Consider the following 13463-nt stretch of genomic DNA (forward strand, 5'->3'; position numbering starts at 1 on the left):
CGCACGTGCTCTCTTGGTTGTTGGAACTTCAAACAGTTCTGTGGGTGTGAATTGGATGAAACGAGAATGAAATCGAGCTGAGAGTCGTACGACCACCGCGCCGCAGTGTTGGAGGCATAGTGACAGAGCCTGCAGAAGAAACGGATTGAAAAAAGAGGTGCGAGAAAGCGGCTCGATTGATAGGCGGATCGAGAGCAAGGCCAAAGCACACCGAAATAAATTAACGCTGGCTGACAGAGAGCTATTGATATTTGTCCAATTCGTGGCTCGGTTTTGATCCCACGGTGACGAAAGTATCGCGTATATTAACAACCGGCACGAGATTGAAAAAAAATCTCGATGATCGCGCAGGGCCACGATCCGAGGGGGAAGGTTCTCGTTTAAACTCGATTTAGAATGTGAAACCGTGGTGGTAAAGCCGTGTCGCCTGTTTACCGACCGAGTTCGCTGCCTGAACTCTGCGCTGTTTAGAGTTTAGATTAGACTCTCGCGGAGAAAATGGGGGAAAAAGGTGCCATTAATTCATCTTCTTTCGGAAGAGGATCGAATAAATCATCCTTGTGTGCAAATCCTGTCGCATTGTTCTGTTTACTAGAAAACGTCGTTTAATCTCTTCCGCCACGCACGTCAAGAATATTTGGCCCAACGTTGCAATAATTTCTCAGTTTTAAGTACATTGAAACATAAATCAGGCAAAGTGAATGATAAATTTATTACATCTTAGTAATTTCATGTACCGATCACATAGTGATGTACCGACGAATTCGAAAAGAAGGCGAATTGTTGTATACGGTTCGGTCACTCGTTACGGTCCGCAAGCGGTTAATCCTAACCTCTTGCGCTCGAGAATATTTTGTTCCAAAATTGCAATATTTTCCCAGTTTTAAGTATATTTAAGTGTAGCTCGGGCAAAACAAATAATAAATTTATTGCTTCTCAATAATTTCTGTCCAGTGATATTACGACGAGTTCAAAAAGAAAGCGACAAATTGTTGTATACGGTTCGGTCACTCGTTACGGTCCGCAATCGGTTGCCAGCGCAAGAGGTTAAGCTCAAGTAGCATCAAGCTTTCAGCTGGAGAGATCGACTTGAAACAGTTCGAAACGGTTTTAAAAACCAGATTGCGCAAATACGCTAAATATTTTTAACTGAAATGTCCGCTGTCGAGCTTCCACGAATTTTACAGCCATCGTAAAACTGAATAGTTTATCGTCAGGCTCCAGAGGAGGCCCTCATTGTCCGCTATAAATACAAACCGTACACAACGCTCTCCGCCGCTTTTATTTTCGGGTTGCTTCATTATAAATTCATCGAAACGCTAAATAGGGCGAAATTTCGTTGTAGCGCAAGGTATAGTTCGGTTGGCTCGTTATCAGGCGAAACACGTATCTATAATATATACGTACGTATATCGTGTACACTGGCAACGTGACGATCGTCAATTTCCTGCTCGTCAGAAGCAGCTGAGAAACAAACGTTTAATATTCTCAGTTACCCACAATTATCATAATTCACAGTGATGTGTACAGATCGTGAGTTTTACAAGTTGTTTCGCTGCTTATTTTGTTACCGCTTGCGTAATACTTTTTTCACTGACACGTGAAACGAGTCTTTTGATGGCGATCAATTTACTCTTTGATCATGATCAACGATCTATCCAGTCTGTCAACGATCCGTGAAGCTTGTCAATTTCATTCTCAGTAATTAGACATCTCTTCACGTTGCTTTTTCTCTCTCTCTCTCTCTTTATTCTGTAGATTTCTCTACACGTTTACGAAACAACGCGTCGTCATTCGCGAGTGTCTTCATCGTGGTTTCGTGAATTTCACCTTTCAGCTAAATTAAACGCCCGTCGAATTCGTCGTTTCGTTCAAGAAACTCTTTTAAGGATTTGACGACACCTTGGTCCTTGCAATCGGCTCGCTTGTTGTTGATAATCGCGCGCGTTTCGGATATTATATACTCGCGATCGCGAGTTGCACGTGTCGACCACGAACCCCAGCGAGCGAGTTCGACGTCCTCGTTTGAAAAGCACGTTTGCACGCCGGCTGGATATTTTTATGTTGGCCGGCGATATACGAGACAACCGGTGCCGGGGGAGAGTGCCATTATAAAGTATTTTTCCAAAGGGGTCCCCTCTAATGGGTTGCAAAATACACGACTCTTTTAAAATGTGGATCACTGATCAACTGGTCGTTTTTTTCATCAAGTTCCATTACACGTGATTCCTATTTTACTTCTGGAGTAATACGATTCTTTCGAACGAGTCTCTCAAGTGAACAAATTCCTTTCAACTGTCGCGAAACACAGTTGCCACAGGTGAAGCCAGGTGAATCAAAGAGAAAATAACTGTTGGCAAAATAACTGCGAGACAATTCCCTCGTGGGGAAATCGCTGATGTTTGTTATCTTCGTTACGTTCCATCCAAACAATTTCGTCTTTTACGAATTTTTTCCTTTTTCCCATTCGATTTCATTTCATTCCGGACGATTTTTGAAGTATCGAATCAGTTATTTTTCGACAGCAAGTTCTGTTTACGAACGTAAAATCGTAGAATCGCGAGGTGAATCGAAGAGAAAATAACGAAATTGCAATCTCGTTGCGCTTTGTCGAACAACAACTGACTCCAACGATTTATTATTTTCCGATTTCCAGATATGCAGTTCATCCCCGAAATACTAAAATTGGTTACTTCTCTTTTCTTAAACCGTTGCGCTGGCAACTGGTTCGCGGACCATAACGAGTGACAAAAACCGTATACAATAATATCGTCGCTTTCTTTTTCTTTTTGAACTCGTCGATAGAAATTATTAAAGATATTATAGAATTATAGAAATTATTAAAGATATTATAAAATTATAAAAAATTATTAAAGATATTATAGAATTATAGAAATTATTAAAGATATTATAAAATTATACAAATTATTAAAGATATTATAGAATTATAGAAATTATTAAAGATATTATAGAATTATAGAAATTATTAAAGGTACTATAGAATTATAGAAACTATTAAAGATATTATAGAATTACAGAAATTATTAAAGATATTATAAAATTATAGAAATTATTAAAGATATAAAATTATAGAAACTATTAAAGATATTATAGAATTATAGAAATTATTAAAGATATTGTAAAATTATACAAATTATTAAAGATATTATAAAATTATACAAATTATTAAAGATATTATAAAATTATAGAAATTATTAAAGATATTATAGAATTATAGAAATTATTAAAGATATTATAGAATTATAGAAATTATTAAAGATATTACAGAAGCAATAAATTTATCATTTGTTTTGCCTGGGTTACATTTAAATATACTAAACTGAGAAAATGTTGCAGTTTGGGACAAAAAGTTCTCGACGTCATTCCAGCGCAAGGGATTAACGCGAGTCAGGGAGAAAACGTAACATTTCCAACCTCGGTGTATTCTATCAAACGACTTCACCTTTTCACGAGTTTCTTTTCCCTTTTTTCAATTTCGTTATCTAAACGCGTGATGCGTCCTAGTTTCCAAGGTAATAAATTACTTTTATAAGTTTTATCGCAAGGAGTGTCGTAAATAATAATCGTATTGGTGTTTCGAAAAAGTAATATCTGTAATTTATTACAGCTTGAAACTTACTTAACTTGAATTGACCAACGTCTAGAGAGTTGTTTTTCGTGAATTTTTCCATTTCGTCACGTAGTACTCTCGGTTAACGCTCAACTAGGAATCAGACGATTTATTTATTTATTTCATCACGAGGAAATAGCATATTCGCTGTTCAACACCTTAAAGACACCTCTTGCGAATTTTTCAATATTATTACGTAGATGGTTCTCTTGATTAACACTCAACTAAGAATCGGACGATTTATTTATTTCGCGAGTTCTTCTCGACGGAAGTCGAGCTCAACGCAGAAGAAACGGAGAGGACGATGAATTTCGGTGTCTGCTTATCGTCATCGCATCAATTGCATAATACACGACATTATCGACAAGATAAAGTTGCACTTATTGCAAAAGTTGACGCAGGCTATGGTATCGATGGAGTGATGCACGCGTTTGTCGAGCACGTTGGGTGGAGAGCGCGACGAATCGCGGCGAATCGAATTTCTGATATTAGAATCCGGGGTACGAAGCCAGAGAGGGTAAACTCCCTTTGTCAACGGAGAGAGGAGGCTATCGAAACGGAGACCTAGCTCGGGGAGACCTGGCTCGTTTTCCCTGCTGGAACACACGCCCGGTTTTCCCTCTATCGACTATCGACCTCCGTAAACGGTTATATAAAAGGGCCGCAGGCCTTTATCTCGATCCCCACCTCCTTTCCGTTGGGATTAATTTGATCTCGGGAGGGGTTCAACTTCCTTGCGCGTTCGCCTTTCCCACGAAAAGATCCACCCGTGGCCTGCGTAGATGTCCCGAGCGCCGTGACAAAAAAGTAGAATAGAACGGCAGAGAGAATAGTAGCGTAGGATAGCCATGCAGAATATGGATTTATAATAAGTCACACGTAGTTAACACGTTGAACGTTGTAATGTTAAACAAAATTTTTGATCCTCTGGCCATCTTCTTTTTTCTTTTTTTTTTTTTTGTTTGTAACTTGCTGGAAGTAAGATAGAATAATCGTGTGTTGTGATTTTGTATCTATTTCATGCAAGTAGATTTTTTATTCGACACTGGCACGCTTAATATTTGGTCTAATCTCAGATAAAAATAAAATTGTCAAAATGGCCAATTGATGATTTTTACTTGGAGTTGGATATTTTGTAGATGTAAAACAGTGGGAGAGGTTTTTGGAGATTTTTCAGTGTATTTTTGAATGATCCTTCGTAAAATACGTAAGTGTACCCCGTTGCAGGGCTTCTCAAACTTTTCCACTTGGCAACCTCCTTTATTTTCGTGACCCTGGGTACAAAGATATATATATATAAACTAGTAAAGAAAATTTATTCCTATATACAATTTCACCATGTATTAAAGACAAAGTCAAATATATTAATTTTTTAACTTTGCTAAAATTCCTTCGCGACCCCCGAGATTTAGTTAACTAAATACTTTGAGAGACCCTGCCCTATTGTATTACAAAAATTTCCCGAACATTTCCTTCTTCACTTTAATTTTCAAAATTTCCTTTTACTTTGACATCTCTGATGGAAATTTTCTGCTTTGCTTGTCGGCTAGTTCTAGCGTTAATTATCGTTAACTTGCATCGTTTAAATTTAACAAAACTACACTCGGGATTTTCTAAAAATACGCATTCCCTGATAAGTGATAGGTGATAATGCAGATAACGCCTTATCTGGCAGAAAAACCGCTAGACTCCTCGGATTCGAGGAACTTTCTTGCCTTCACCTTTCCCGTGAAAAGATCCCAAGTGAAAAAAAAAAAAAAAAAACGAGAACACGGAATAAGATCTATAATAGATCACACGTGGTGTACTGTCATACACTGTACGTTGCTTGGATATAAAATAATATTAAAACAAACAATAAAACTACAGACACTCCGAGCTTTTTTACAAAACGTGCATTGAAAAACACGTTGGAACAAAGAAAAAAAAAAAGTGATCGAATTGTCGCAGATGAAGATTTCAAACGATAAGAAACACACGTGAAATAATTCGTGAAAGGGGGGAGGGGGCAGCCTGCAAAGTATATTTTCGTCTTCTCCTTCTTCCCTCGGTTTTCTTACTTGTCTGTCTGGATTGTTACATCCATTTTACAACCCACGTGTGTTTGTCACACTTCTTCCCCTTTCTGCCTCACTCTGCTTTATCTATTTTTCTCTCATTTATTTTCCTCACCACTTATTTATCACCGTTTCCCTCCTCCGAGTAGTTCGTTTCTATTTTACATCCAGCCATAACAATTATAATAGTCGTTGGGCAAGAACCAGCGGCCGATGGTTTTGAGTCCACCGGGCTGTCTTCCTCTCCCCCCACGAAAGATTTCGTAATGGTGGGTTTATCTTCGAACCGGCAGATAATCGGTTGCGCGCGTTGTGCCGCGGCGCGAGTTAAATCGCCTCGTGCTCGCTCGCAATCAGAGAAAGCCTCGTTTTCTTCTTTTACTTTTTTCTTTTTTTCTTTTTTTTCTTCGCGGCGTGTAACGCGGCAGTCGAACCGAACCGATCGTGCGTCCTATATCCAATACGCGTCCAGTGATGCACAGGCATCGGCAGAGGATCGATCGACGATCGTGAAGCATCATCGTTCAGGTTAAATCACGAGGTAGTATTATAATGTTTCAACTTCATTCGAGAATCGATCGCCACGCGAGTAAAAACACGACACGCGCGAAGAGAGAAAAATCGGCGCGAGTTTGTGGATTAGAACGTGATTGAGTTTATTTTCGTTTTTTCTTTTTTTTTCCCCTCCTCTTTCATGGATCGTGCGTTCGATCGCGTTTGGCAATTTCCCGGAAATGCGCGCAAAACCTCACGCGACCGCCCCTCCCCCCCTCCCCCCACAGCATGAAATTTCACGACAACACGGAATCGCCGTTTCCGCAAAACGCGACCGAACACTCGCGTAACGCTTTGGCATTTCTTCTGTCGGAGTTTCTCCCTCTTCTTCTTTTTTTTTTTTTTTTCGTGTCGCTTCGAACCGACGTCACGTCTTACGATACCCGGCAACCCGATGTTTTTACCTGCGTTCGGTAACGCGGGTCATGAATATTCACGAGATCGGGCCTAACTCTTTCCAGCGGCGAAGGTTTTTTTTTTCTATCTTTGGAAACCGCTTCTCTGAAACTGATTGCGGACCATAACGAGTGACCAAAACCGCGTATACAATTCGCTTTCTTTTTTCTTTTTGAAGGTATGATATTTTCTTTCGTCGGTGATGATATCACTGGATAGAAATGATTGAGAAGCAATAAATTTATTATTTGTTCCGCCCGGGTTGTACGTAAATATACTTGAAACTGAGAAAGTATTGCAAATTTTGGGAGAGAATATTCTCGACGTGCGTGGCATTCCAGCGCAACAGGTTAACAGAATCGGGTTCGTTCGACGAAGTTTCGAACGACAAACACGCCGAAACAAAGAAGCAAAGAGGTGACTCACCTTGAGTTTCGATTTTTTTTTTTCTTTTTTTTTTTTTTTGCGAAGCGAGAGATTTACTTAGTTCTCGCACGGCATCGCGCGTGTCTGGTAATTTTACCGGCCACTCGGTAAGAAGAGCTTAGGCTCTTCGTTCGATTGATCCTTGCCAATTAATCAACGTTCCGTCGGTGCGCGTACCTCGTATAAATCGATCAACGATAATTTGCTCGTCTGGCTGTTATCGGTCAGATATCGCGCACGACACCGCGTCGTACGATCGAGACACACCACGATAAAAAGAGAGCAAGAGCAAGAGAAAGAGAGAGAGAGAGAAGAAAGAAGAGAAAGGGAAGGAGAAAACTATCGAGTGACAAGGCAGAATCGCGTGCAATTGGCTGGTTCGGGCGTCATCGTCCGTCCACAGTAACGAGCGGAATCGAACGAGCAGAAATCGCGACTCGAAAATCGAACGGGTGAATGAGAGGAAGCAGCGCGTGTTGGAGGGAGGGGACGAGGTGCGGCGGGGCGAGGCGAGGCGAGGCGCGGCGTGGCGTGGCGTGGCGAGGCGCGGCGGGGCGAGGCGTGGCGGTGTGACGCGGGGGCATCGTGACGGCGAGGCCGTGCCGATGCGTTGCAGCGAGCGCGATCTTCGCGGACGACCAGGCGACGACGATCCACGGCTCGCCAGTGCGAGTGCAACGCTTCTGCCGCTAGTGTCAGTGTGCCAGTGCCAATCGCGCGTTGTTTAGACACAACCGACCATTTTTTTGCCGGAACAGTCGCGCCGCGAGATCGCCACAGCAGATATATCCTCTTCTATTTTCCCAACTTCCCCTCCCCCCTCCGACCGCCCCCCCCCCCCCTTCTTCGCCTACGACGCGACAGAAATTTGTCGCCAGGTGGAAAGGTCCGTGGTACGACGAGGTTCGGAAATCGAGATGTAGACGCTGTTTGATTCCGATCGAGAGACGTGTCAACAGGAGGATCCCTCGAATATATATCTATACAGGCCTCTGCCGCAGCTGACGTGAGGTATCGAACCAAGTCCGCGGACAGGAAATCGCGAATAGGTTTTCTAAGAATGAAACCGCGCGAAATGTCAAGCCACCAACGTGACAAACTGCACGAACGACGGGCGTCGTTACTTATTCACGGCGCCCCGTTCGTTTCTGTCCATTTTCGTTCGAACGGTAGAACGAAAGAGACCGTCGAGAGAGAGAGAGAGTTAGATAGAGAAAGAACGACGCTCGCGGATCGCACGATCGATCAATTTTCAGAGGCGCAGGGGTAGGTAGCTAGATGGTAGGTTACGAGCGTCGATCGTCGCTTTGGTTCGTTACATAACCGCTCTGTCGTTGCTCGAACGAACAAACCACTGGCAAACATAACGCGGTACGTGGTACGTACACACACGCGGACCGGGACGCAATTTCTTCCCGCTCCGCGAAACCGGACACTGGCTGCTCGCTTCTTTTCCACTCTGTGTGTGTGCGTGCGTGTGTGCGTGCGCGTGTGTGTGTGCGCGCGCCAGTTTCTCCGTACGAGTTTTTCCCTCCGAAATACGGACAAACGTGTACGCGTTTACGTTTCTTCATCTCTTTAACACGGACGCGATTCCTGCGCCGCGCGCGTCCAACTCGCTCGGAGGCTCGTTCGTTTGTACCCCAGCCAAAATCCTCCTCGCCTGTCCGGTGTTGACGAGTAACGCGCGTTATTTGCGCGTGCCGCGTTTCCGCGTCAAGGGCGCAACCCTCGGTCTGACACTTCGTTTTACTTTCAATCGACGTCAAACGAGCATACTTCCGTCTATACTATACTACTCGGTGCGTTGAAATTCTCGTTGTTATCTCTCGAATTCTTCCTCTCTCGGTAATTCCTCTCTGTGTATCTGTGTTTCGTTTGAAAAAACCAAAATCCCGACGACTTTCTTCGTTTCTGAGAGTCTGATCTTCTCACTGGACGATTCGCCCTCTCCGCGCGCGTTCGGTCACTTAGCACATCGTCGAAACGATTCTTTTGATCGATGCCAAAGCGAAGACCTCCCCTCCCTCCTCTTTTTTTCTCAAAGACGTGGGGCGCGAACGAGGCAAAGGCCGCGGCGAGGAACGCGTGTCGCGTTCGATCGGTGCCAAATTCGTTGCCAGAGCAAAACATCCTCCTCCTTCGTCTTGCTTGCTCTCTGACTGATTTTCTCTTCTTGCCCCCTACGAAGCAACGCACGCACGCACGCACGCACGCACATGTCGCAAAGAAATCGTACAGGAGTGTCCGTGGGGGAGAGGGGGTTGATGCATGGGTGACAAATTTTCCACGGAGAGGATCAGAGGAATCGAGAAACAGCAGCAGGGTGGTGGGGACGTGGAAGAGAAGAGGGGGCTGATCCCACGTGCTCGATTGCACAAGTAACCCGGCGGTCGGCCGTCACTCTATTTTTAACAATACCGGCCGCATATTTAACTTGCTAACCTAACTCAACCTAGCCTACTCTCTGTCTCTTTTTCCTGCGTGTTGGATCTCTCTCCGCGGTTCGCGTGATCATTCGCCGTTTCTCCGTTCGAACGTGCGGACCGCGAGTCTCTCTCTCTCTCTCTCTCTCTCTCTCTCTTGAGATCGAACGAAATCCAGTCGTGGATTGTCAGGAAATTGTTATCAGAAGTTAAAAAGTGAAACCGTTTAATATCACGACGAGCGAACCACTCTCGTTAACCACTCGCGCTGGAATTTTTTTTTTTTTTTGTCCGAAATTGCAACATTTTCTCAGTTTTAAGTATATTTAAACGTGACCCAGGCAAAACGAATGATAAGTTTATTGCTTCTTAATAATTTCTATCCGATGATATCGTATCGACGAGTTCAAAAGTAAGAGAAAGCGACGAATTATTTGTATACGGTTCGGTCGCTCGTTATGGTCCGCGAACCAGTTGCCAGCGCAAGTGGTTAAAGAAGCCTTAACGCACGTCGAGAATCTTTTGTCCCAAAATTGCAATATTTTCTCAGTCTTAAGTATAATATAATATTTATATTAACATATAATAATTATATATTACTTAAATATTATTACTACTTAAGTATTATGTATGTTATACTTTAATATATAATATTTAAGTATAACTCAGGCAAAATAATAAATTTATTACTTCTCAATGATTTCTCTCCAGTGATATCATACCGACAAGTTCAAAAAAAAAGCGACGAATCATTGTATACGGTGTTGGTCACTCGTTATGGTCCGCAATCAGTTGCCAGCGCAAGAGGTTAATAAGAGATGTTGTCTCCTTTGCACGAGTCGTTCTTTGAAAAATGAAATTCAGCCACGCGAATTTCACTTGTTCGCCCCTCTTTTCTCTTGACTCCGGATTTCTCTTGATCAAACGATTTTCCCGGCTAGTCACTGGCTAGTACACATTTGATTCAATTTTTCGAACGAAGATTTGTCACGTTTGCGACAAGTTTCTGTTCAAATTTTGTCACTTTGTCAAATTTCTATTTACAGAAATAACCTCTTTTCGCGCGTGCGTCAGCGGCCACGCGTTTTCATAACCTATAAATTCAGCTTCTCCTCGACAATTAATTATCGTTACATATTTTCGCTTTGACACGTCGAATACCTCTTTTTGTTACAAAACATGGTGGCAGCTAGTGCAGTGTCGGAGAAAGAAACAGAATAAACAAAAAGTCGTATCGAACGTATTAAAACAATCTAAGAATACATGACGATAATTAATCGTCGAGATCCTCCTGTCGTTCAATCAGGTAACTTAAAATAAAAAAAAACAGCTGAATTTATAAGTTATGATTATGTTCAGTCCGTACACACGAAAACCGAATGAAACGTAGAAGCGTGTTTTTATTTATTATGATACTCTACTTGTCTTGTGACGAGTGTCCGGTAAGAGAAGAGAAGAGAAAAGAAAATTGGGGGAGGGGAGGGCTGAAAACTCGCGGGTCGAACACCTTGCCACGATCACGAGGCGTCACCGCGCTCGCGAGGTCGCGCCGTTTATTTTCCTACTTGAGCGACTCGGCAGAATTCATCTCGCTCGCCAAGCTCGAAACAGTCGAAGACGAACGACCCAACGTACGGCCCTAACTAAAAATAAGCCCCGCAGCACGAAGCCGCGTTTTTTTATCGCGCTGCTACGTGCCGGTTATGCAAGTCAATTCGCGAACCTCGCGAGATCCGAGCGGTTCTGTCCAAGTCTCGTCCAGATCACCGGCTTCTCGTTAACTCGAATTCGTTGACCTCGTCGACCAAACGATCCGAAAGGCTGTAGGATTTGTGGCTGTAGGAATTTTCCTTCGAAAAAAGTAGATGACGATGAATCGTCATTCCTCAATCGTACGTCAGATTTCATGTTATCTTTAGGAACGACTGTCGATTGGAATATATTTAACCTCTTGCGCCACCCACGTCGAGAGTTTTTTTGCCTCAAAGTTGCAATATTCTCGCGGTTTCAAGTTACATTTAAGTATGGCCCAAAATAAATAATAAAATTTGGCAAAATAGATAATAAATTTATTGCTTCTCAATCATTTCTATCGTACCGACGAGTACAGAAATATAGCGACGAATTATTGTATACGGTTTTGGTCACTCGTTATGGTCCGCAGTCAGTGGTTAAAGAAGCCTTAACCCATTGCGCTGGATTGACGAGAATTTCTTTTGTTCCGAAAATTGCAATGTTTATCCAGTTTTAAGTATATTTAAGTGTAACTTGTGCGAAACAAATAATAAATTTGTTACTTCTCAGTAATTTCTATCCAGTGACATACCGATGAATTCAAAAAGAAGACGATTTATTGTATACGGTTCGGTCACTCGTTATGGTCCGCAATTAGCTGCCAGCGCAAGTGGTTAATCCATCATCGTGTATTGTTGGAAGGAAACAGTTTCTAGTATGTGCATAAAAATTTATCTTGGTTCTTTGATCCGTTGGAGTTCTTCGATTTTTTTTAATTCTAAGAAATGACGCGAGATTTTTTTCAATTGGAGCAAGCGCCGTTATTCTAAGAATTGAGGAACTTATTTCGGATAATCTTGAAATATTTCTTACTCTAAGAGTAACGTCGTTAGACGAAAGTAAACGTGTCGGAAGTTGGAGAAGAGGCACGAAAGGATCGAATCGAAATTGATTCGTTTGAAACTCCGAAACGAAGACAGAGAGGGTTAATCGAAGCTCCGCTACGAAGTCGTGGAATTAATGGTCGACGAAGACAAATTGATCCCAATCGGTCGGGGATTTTCGTCTTTGGAAATATATATATATATATATATTGGAAATATATGTATAAATATATATATATATATATATATATATATATATATATATATATATATATATACACACACACGAATATGTGAAATCAGCTGATCGCCTGTTTGCAAAGTACCAACGGCGGGAAATTCAAATTTCTTCGTCGAGAAGGAAAACTCGCGCGTGTTGTCGTCGTTTATCTTTACCACTGCACGGTTCGTGTTCGTTTCCGCATTTGCGGGAGAAAAAGAAGCGCGTTTCGTGTTTGTTGAGATTCTCGCGCGTGATTTACTCCATGCATTGACGAGGCATGGCTGCGACGACGATCCTGCCGTTCCACGTTTGGGGTCCCGCTGGTCAATTTGCGACAATTACCGAGCCGTTGCGACTGGTTAAAGTTAGTTAGTGCCTGCTACGACTCGCGCAACACAGGCTCGCCTCGTCAAACTGTCTCACCATTTTCTCTCTTTCTTTGTCTCGTTCTTCTTGTCTTCGCGTTCAGCTCATTAATGGACTCTTCATTATCGAACTCCTTCGCCGTGTTGTTACGATTGCCATTATTGTCACGCGAGTCACGCGAGTATCGGCGAAAAATCGTATCATTTGTTCGTTACCAAACGAAATGCAAACACAGCGATTTACTTTCGCTGCCACGTTCCATAAGAATCCGAAAGAAATCTTGTATCGCGCTTTTGGTTACAAATTGTTTAAAATTGCACGATATACCTACGAGCTCGACGCGCGCAAATTGCCCGAGAGGAGTAACGAAACGTCGAGTCAACGGCATCCTCGATAGACGAGTTAACCTCCTTAACCTCTTGCGCTGGAACGACGTGCCACGCACGTCCAGAATCTTTTCGCCTCGAAATTGCAATACTTTCTCAGTTTTATGTATATTTAAGTATAACCTGGGCAAACTAAAGTAATAAATTGATTGCTTCTTAATAATTTCTATCTATAGTGATATCATATCGGCGGGTTGTTATAAAAGAAAGCGACGAATTATTATACGAGTTTGGTCACTCGTTATGGTCCGCAGATCGCTTGCCAGCGCAAGTGGTTAAGGCGTTTAAATAGAACTGTGTTGAAAAATGTGATTTTCAGGGAAAAGAGATTCTGAACGTTTCTAAATATTACTATTCGTATTAAGGTAAAATATATTCC

At 42.4% G+C, this 13463-nt stretch overlaps 1 long non-coding RNA gene across 1 annotated transcript in view; it reads left to right on the forward strand.

Moving 5' to 3' along the window:
* Positions 1–9019: 9019 nt before the first annotated feature.
* The window catches only part of LOC122531801, an 8040-nt gene continuing 3596 nt past the window's right edge, over positions 9020–13463 (forward strand). The window contains exons 1-2 of the long non-coding RNA XR_006307402.1: positions 9020–9030; positions 9388–9391. This is a non-coding gene — a long non-coding RNA (uncharacterized LOC122531801). The remainder of the gene's footprint in view (positions 9031–9387; positions 9392–13463) is intronic.

This window comes from Frieseomelitta varia, unplaced genomic scaffold (genome assembly GCF_011392965.1).
Source record: "Frieseomelitta varia isolate USP_RPSP 00005682 unplaced genomic scaffold, Fvar_1.2 scaffold_417, whole genome shotgun sequence".
NCBI classification, from domain to species: domain Eukaryota; kingdom Metazoa; phylum Arthropoda; class Insecta; order Hymenoptera; family Apidae; genus Frieseomelitta; species Frieseomelitta varia.